This window comes from Adiantum capillus-veneris, chromosome 15 (assembly GCF_014529385.1).
Source record: "Adiantum capillus-veneris isolate H3 chromosome 15, ASM1452938v2, whole genome shotgun sequence".
In the NCBI taxonomy this organism is placed as follows: domain Eukaryota; kingdom Viridiplantae; phylum Streptophyta; class Polypodiopsida; order Polypodiales; family Pteridaceae; genus Adiantum; species Adiantum capillus-veneris.
The window spans coordinates 130,157,243-130,165,082 of record NC_140945.1 but is presented as its reverse complement, the minus strand read 5'-3'; the positions used below and the strand labels follow the sequence as shown (position 1 = coordinate 130,165,082).

Genomic DNA, 7,840 nt, shown 5'->3' with positions numbered 1-7,840 from the left:
CCTCTACATACATACACCATCTCTATGCCTCTCTCTATTATCTCCAAAGTACAATTCCATCTTAACCTTTATATATATACATAAGTTCAGCATGTGTACCATGATTAACCTCTGCAAATCAAGAGATCTCATCAACGAAATTACCATTTTCATCACGATAATCAACCTTGGCGGCGGTGGCGTAAAGAAGAGAAGACGAAGAAGAAGATCGATAGTCATTTTGAGAACCTACACAAGTAAGTCCAAAACATCTTCAAGCTTCACCATCACAAGGATTTGCTCACTTTATTCAACCATCCACCTCATTCTACCCATTGTAAATGTAACATTAACTTTCTAGTGATTACTAACGACTAACATACTAACACAAAATAGCATTGACCTAACCATAAAAGACACCTCACCTCAAAACATGTGTATAGTAACACACTCTCTCTCTCTCTCTCTCTCTTTCTCTCTCCTTACTTACTTTCACCTTATCTACCAAAAAAATCATAATCCTGATTTGTTAGCTTGTAAATTAGGATTTCCAATAATCTTAATGAGAGGTCTCCAACCTATAAATAGACCCCTCTCCTTCTTGTGAAACAATCTCCAACATCTCACATAGCACCCCAACACTCTATGCGTGAGGAAAGACTTAGGTGTAGCAACCACTTGTGAGCTTCACTCTTGGTGTGAGAGAAGCCTTCAAGCTACACATTGCAAGTGAGAGAGCGTGAGTTCCACAAATCTCAAAACCACTATTGTACATGCTCCTTCATCATCAATCAAGGTGACTTGTGTATTTTGAGTTTTTATCGGTTGATCTTGATTTTAGAAAGTGTTTTAGTGTGTTTTTCATTGCCAGTTTTGTGTCCATTGTTAGAGGATATTGTGGTGAGAGGTCTCCCACACCCTAAGACAGTGTGTGTGTGTGTTTTGACAATGATTAGCAATCACTAAGCATTGAGTGAGTTTTGTACAAGTTCTACGATAGCATCATAACGAACCATCTCCATTTGCAAGTCACAAATAAGGTATTACGCAAGATCCTTTCCTCTCTCTCTTCCCTTTGCTCTAGCTCTCTCTGGTCCATTTCATGTGTGTCTTGGTGTGAGGTTGCTTATGTGTGTTGTGTGGTGCATCTTCTTGGTTGTGCCAAAATCTCTCTTGCGTCCTAGTTCGCATACCATAACTAGGTGGTGCCCCTATCTTGTTTGGGTTTGGCTGTGGGTTTGTTGTTGTGTTGTGCTTGTGGTTGCCCCAGCCCCAATTGAGCAGCACGGGAGCCTTGAAGGGTGTTTAGAGGTCGCCTCTCTTGTTGCCCGCCCCAGACCGCCTCAGCACAAAAAAAAATTGCACTTCTCTGGACCTACAAAAAAAAAGGGCCTCCCTCCTGGCATTCTCAGCAGAGGATATTTTTGGAGACAAAATCCCCAAGGGACCTCCTGCATTACTTCAGGGAATTGCAACTTTTTCACGGGTGAGGAAAGAGCTTCCAAGCTCAAGGGAGAGATGGGTTTGAGGGGATCGACCCTCTGTAGGGAGTATACATCTTCCAACTTGGTTCACGGGCTACTACAGGTGTCACTCCCCTTCGAAGGGCAATTTAGTCGTGCAGGGCCAGTAAGATCGTATAGAAGGGCCGCTATTATTATCATCCTCAAGTATTTTGTTTGTGGTTCAAGGCGGGCAATTTTTCGAAAGTTGTCTGGTTACTGTTTCGAAGTTGGAGGATCAAGATGTTGTGCATGTGTCCATCATGGCCGCATAAGTGTTAGTGGGCTTCATGCTAGTTTGTGAGCGATCATCATGGACGGGTTGTTCTTGGCTACAACTGATTCAAAAGGCTTGCCAGAGATAGGGCTTTTTGTTTCTTTTCTTCTGGTACAGTGTGTAGGTCTTATGTGTAGGCTCGGTGTTTGTGGCAGAGGCACTGGCTTGGTGTCTGTGTACGGTTTGGGGGTCCCTGTAAAACCTCGAGATGGTTGTTCTGCTTTGTATGGTTAAGGCATCCATGTAAAAGCCCACTGAACTTTCGAACATGATATTGGACTGTGGTGGTGGCCCCCCCATGGCAGTGTGTGTGTGTATGGGGGTGAGTATGTAGGGAATCCTTTTCTTAATTTAACTTCTCACACAATGTGAGATTTATTTGTTTGTTTTTTTTAACCCATTTAGAACTTATAACAATACGAAGGCTTAGGTTGGCATATTGAAGAAAACGTTGAAAAGAAAGTTGTAAATCTCTTCAGTGACGGGACAATTTCCAACTAAAGGAAGACATTTAGAAACAAAAATTAAAACTTAAGTAGGGTGTAGGGTGGCACACATGTTTTATTAATTAGCATCTATTCAGATTCTTTTGTTTGGTTCAATAGAAAGAAGGGGGGGGGGGGGGGGGGGGGGGGGGGGGGGGGGGGGGATATAGAGATTTTTCTTGGGAGGTCGCACATGGAGAGAGAAATAGATAGATAAATTGAATTATCGTCCACAGAGGTCAAATATGACCTATGAGACCAAAAACAAAACATTACATTAAGCTTCTACTAAGAGACAATGGCATACATCTCAGTTAAGCACTTAAGGACTGACGGTCCAACAAGAAAAAGGAGGGGAAAAGGAAGGAGCAAATCCAATGGAGGGTCAATGGACGAAGGTATCGGTCTAGGAGTTTGAAAAGAGAGAGAGAGAGAGAGAGCGAGAGAGCTATTAGGAGCAGGGGCGGCGAGGGTGATGGGGGCTTTGACAAGAGCGCGAGAGAGAAAAAGGAAAATCAGGCTACCACTTGCGATCATTAGGTCAGATTAAATACCCTCTAATGGAACCAAAAGAAACATTATACCCACCTATCGGATCTATCGCCCCCTACGTTCCCCCTATAAGGCACATGCTATGGGGGATGCCACCTTTGAGGCATGGCGTGGAGAAGGTGCAGCAGAAGAGGTGAGAGAGAGAGAGAGAGAGAGAGAGAGAGAGAGAGAGAGAGAGAGAGAGAGAGATCGACATTGCAAAACTAGAGAGCAAAAAAAAAATCACGCTATTTTTGTTGATTGATAATGAAAGAACCTTACAATGTATATAAAGCAAAAGCTTTCATGCACAACTGAACTTTAACTTTTACTTGTGACTGCATGGCTATAAAAGCCGTTTCCCACAGGTGTCGACAATCTAGGCTTGAAACCCAACAATCCCCCCCTCAAGCTCGAACTAGACAGACCCTCTCATGATACCTCGAGTTTTTGATGTACTCGTCAACCGTGAGTTTTAGGTTCTCTCACAACCAAGGATTTCTGGTGTATCCATAACCTGGTGCTATGATAAAACCCCCCTTGAATAGATAGGGTGTGGGTCAAAAAATTAGCTACCAATAGATGGATTTTTTGGCTCACTGTCAAACCTTGGTTTTAAGGTGTATCCAGTAACCTCATGAGAAGCGGTAACAACAGGCTGAGAACTAACAAAATGGGAGGTCTTACCATTTATGGATGGCAGTGTCTATATCCCGTACAAATTTTGATATGATGAAAGCTGACAAGCATGACAATAACTGACAACAGATAATGTAAAAGACGCTTTGACTAAAATAGAGAATTTTGTTGACAAAAGACAAACCATAAATCTATGACACTTAACAAGAAAAATAGAATAAAATTTTGGACTGTGTGTATGTCGAGTGTTCTGAGCAAACCGTTGAATGAGCTTTCCTTTCCTGCTGCATGAGCTTTGAATTTGAAGTCGTATACCACATTTTTGAAGCAAACATCCATGCATGACAGCTGATGCTGCATATAAAACAACATAGCTCCAAATCTCCACTTTTTCATGTGCCTCGAGCACAACTCATATGTAAATCGAGAAATTTCTGAAACAACCTTCAACACATCGCGAGTTGAAATAGTTCGAAGAGATCTCTGCCAACTGAAGAGGCATTCTTTAAGAGGTGATGAAGACTCCTCGAGCTTTATGTGCACTAGCACTAAATTACACGCATGTATGAAGAGATTGTCCACGATCATAAGAGCCTGGAGGAGGAAGGGTTCATGGAGTCGTGGCTTCAAACCGGACAATTTAATCCACTGAAGCTTGAGAATCACAGCTGTAAGGTAGGCTAAGATGCCAAACAGCATAGGCGTAGGGCTGTCTACTCGAAGGAGCATCGAGCTCGGCACCGGAGGGTGTGACTGTCCACTAGCTTAAAGGTGTTAATTAGGTTGGTTAATAAAAAAAAAGTGGAAATAAAATCTAGTTGACGACTTTCTGCTGCAGACAAACACAACAATGACGCAGACTGTCTCGCAGGCCACAGAAGGCGGGCTAAATTTCTTCAGATGACGTCGTTGAAGTGTCGAAAGCTCATCAAAATGCCAAGGCGCATCTGTTGATGCCGTGTTCTCTTGCTTCGATGCAGGTCGACAAGCTTGCTTTCTTCTCTGCAGGCAGCGGTTCCCACAGGGCTTCTTTGAGTCGAGCTGAGGCCGGCGGGCAGGCTCTGATACCAGTTGTAAGGCACATGCTATGGGGGATGCCACCTTTGAGGCATGGCATGGAGAAGGTACAACAGAAGAGGTGAACAAGAGAGAGAGAGAGAGAGAGAGAGAGAGAGAGAGAGAGAGAGAGAGAGAGAGATCGACACTGTAAAACCAGAGAGCAAAGAAAAAATCACGCTAGTTTTGTTGATTGATAATGAAAGAACCTTACAATGTATATAAAGCAAAAGCTTTCATGCACAACTGAACTTTAACTTTTACTTTGACTGCATGGCTATAAAAGTCGTTTCCCATGGTTGTCGACAATCTGGGCTTGAAACCCAGCACCCCCCCCCCCCCCCCCCCCCCCCAAAAAAAAAGGTTTATAGACCCAACAATTTCTACCCTGTGCATACCTTCATGCAAACCAGCTTCAAGCTAGTGTTCCTCTCCATGTAGCCGCGTTCCCTACGCTCCATGATGACTCAAAGAGGAGGTGGTTGGGATCATCTATAGTAGACACCCTTCCCACATTCAACAACCCTTTCTTCCTTGCCTCACACCCCAGACACTATCTTGTATCGAGTCTTGAGGGGCTGCATCCTTACCCTAGCCCTCCTTCGACATGTGCGTCTTTCACACGTGCAACTCTTTGGCAAAGGTTTGTAGAGGACCCACTATTCATGACATAGTTTGTAAAGAATGAACCAAGGTGGTGCAAAATAATGCCATCACGTATCTATTGGTGCTTAATCCTTCACCAACACGATGGAAGCATAGCAAAAATCTACCTATCTCCATGTGGCTTGGCTTGATGCATCATACGGCAGATAGAAAAAATCTCTCTACCTCCATCTTTCTCTCCCCTCCACATGGAAATTGATATATGCTATTCTTAGACCTTGCTAGTTGTTGTAAGTCCAAAAGCATACAAGATTGCTTCAAAAACAACAATGCAATTTTATTTTTTAGTACACCCACAAACCCATTTTTTGCAAAAATTTGCCAATCAATGTATACAATCTTGATTAGATTGGGATCTTTTCGAAACATAACCAGTAAAATTTTACTCGGCGTGACCTAAACAAGGAGAGAGAGAGAGAGAGAGAGAGAGAGAGAGATTTAATAAAGACTAAGAGAGGAGGAATGGCTTAAAAACTTTGAACTATACCTATAATTATGCTAAAAAGATCTTTTGATTCATTAGTGAATTGGGGTTTTTGCATAATAGGTACATTCACTTGGGTGGCGTAGGGGGAGCGATAGTGGGGGGAAGGGGGTAGAGAGGGGGTTCAAAAAAACCTTGTAAAAAACTTGAACTATACCTATTATGCCGAAAAGACATTTCGAATCTCAGGGAATTTTGTTTTTTGCACAGTACGGGGCAAAGGGGGGAGAAAGGGAAGGGAAAAAAGTATCAACACACTTAAAAGAGTTTGCAACCTTAATGGACTAAAGCTTTTTGCACAATAGGTGCATTCAGGTTTTCAAAGTATTCATAAAAAATATCCTTGAAATATCTATTTTGCTTGATTATTAATCAAATGGTGTTTTATCTAATATCAAAGATATAAATATGCCTCACCGCTATAAAAAGATATGAGAATGAAAAAAAATTATCTTTAGAAAAATAAGAATACAAAGAAGACAAAAAAGGTGAATTTAATGTTTGTTTTTGAAACTTTGATTATAGCTCGACAAAGACGTGTTTTAAAGAGCATAAGTGTAATTAGCAAAATTAGAAAAGAGCAAGATAAAGTAACCATTCGTACTCCAAAAGCTCCATTTGTGCGAGTTGTCAAGCAAATTAGTGACAGATGTAAAGAGGGATTGAGATGGGAACATAGCTTTAGCATGTGTTCAAGGAGCTGGTGAGGACTACCTAATAGAGTATTTAAATGATACATATATTCTTGTTGCTTATGCACATAGAGTTACTATCATGTGGAAAGGTTTTAGTACTCTCGCAATGCTAAAATCAAAGTTTGAAAACTTTTGGTATGAACCAATCTTTGTAGATAAAAAATGAGAGATGTTCTATTGGTTCCTCAAGGCTTCCTAAATATAGGGTGAAGATTCAAGAGATAACACATGATAGCGATACTAGATTAAATCAAGAGAAACAAAAAATTGAAAAAGAAAGGAAGAAGATTAATTGAAACAGCAAACTTTAGCTCAACAGCTAATGACCCTTCATAGAAAGAACCTTATGATCAAAAGATTAGAAGGCTTTGGATCAAATGTCGAAGTGTTTGTGACGGACCAAGGACATCCAAAAGGCTATGCTCACAGCAAAGATGAAGAAATTGAAATGTTGAAAAGTAGAGATGCAGATCTATCAGATACTTTTGTTCAGTTCTTTGCAAGGTAGTTATCTTTTTCTTCAATAGCTAGATTTTAGTTGCTATATATTTCAATTTACGACGGATGCACATCTAATGGTTATAATTGTTTTGCATCATTATAAAGTTTAAACTTGTTGATGAGAAATTTCAACTAGAGGTTTTCATTCTAGATTGTGCAATTTCTCAAATCCTCAATGCAAAGAAAGCTCCAAAATTACTCCTTCCATGGTTTACATATTGTCCAACTATAGTGAAGTTGGTAATATTTTTGTATTGCTCAAGGTAAGTTTCACATATAATTGACAATGACAAACACATTTTCTTCTATTAATTGAGTGGTTTACCTTCATTGTAGATGTCAATGCAAGATTACATGGAACTTGATTTGCTACAGTACGGAATGGATATGATCAAGAAAATAGTAGATAGATTTTCAACAAGAAGCTAGGAGAAAGAAAATAATTTATCTAAAGCTGAAGAGCCTAAAGTTGCATGTGAGACTTGTGATGAAGACAAGGAGGAAGAGCTAAGTTGGAAAAATGCACAACAAAGAAAAGAAGCACCATTGAAGACGTTGATTCAAAATTTGGAAGTTGTTCTTGATCTTCCACACGATGGATTGGAAGATATTGACTGATCCTCAAACAAGTGACTTCGCTCTACCAAGCTTAAGTTGAATTTGTAAATATCAAATAGAAATTGTTTTGAATCAAGTACTTATTTATATTGAAACTATGTGAATCAAGCCGTGTTGAAGACTTTCACAACTCATTTTGTTCTCCCTTCTTTTAAAAAACTACATTAAAAACTTGTTAAGAATGTTCTTTAAAATAAAATTGAAAGTACAAAATAACTTACACTTCGTCCATTGATTTGAAGAACAAATTTCTCTGGAAGATCTATTTCATCCTTTGTAATTAATTCATATCTAAGATGTGAGAGAGTGCATCGTTGACCTATTGATATGGTTGTTTGAAGTGCGAATCCATTCAAATATCCACTTGCTTCAACTGATTTTCATGCATGCTTTCAAGATCTTGATCA

The 7,840-nt window shown here is 40.1% G+C and overlaps 1 pseudogene; it reads left to right on the top strand.

Moving 5' to 3' along the window:
* Nucleotides 1-6,660: 6,660 nt before the first annotated feature.
* On the top strand, nucleotides 6,661-7,244 carry LOC147441493 (uncharacterized; annotated as a pseudogene).
* The last annotated feature ends 596 nt before the right edge of the window (nucleotides 7,245-7,840 follow it).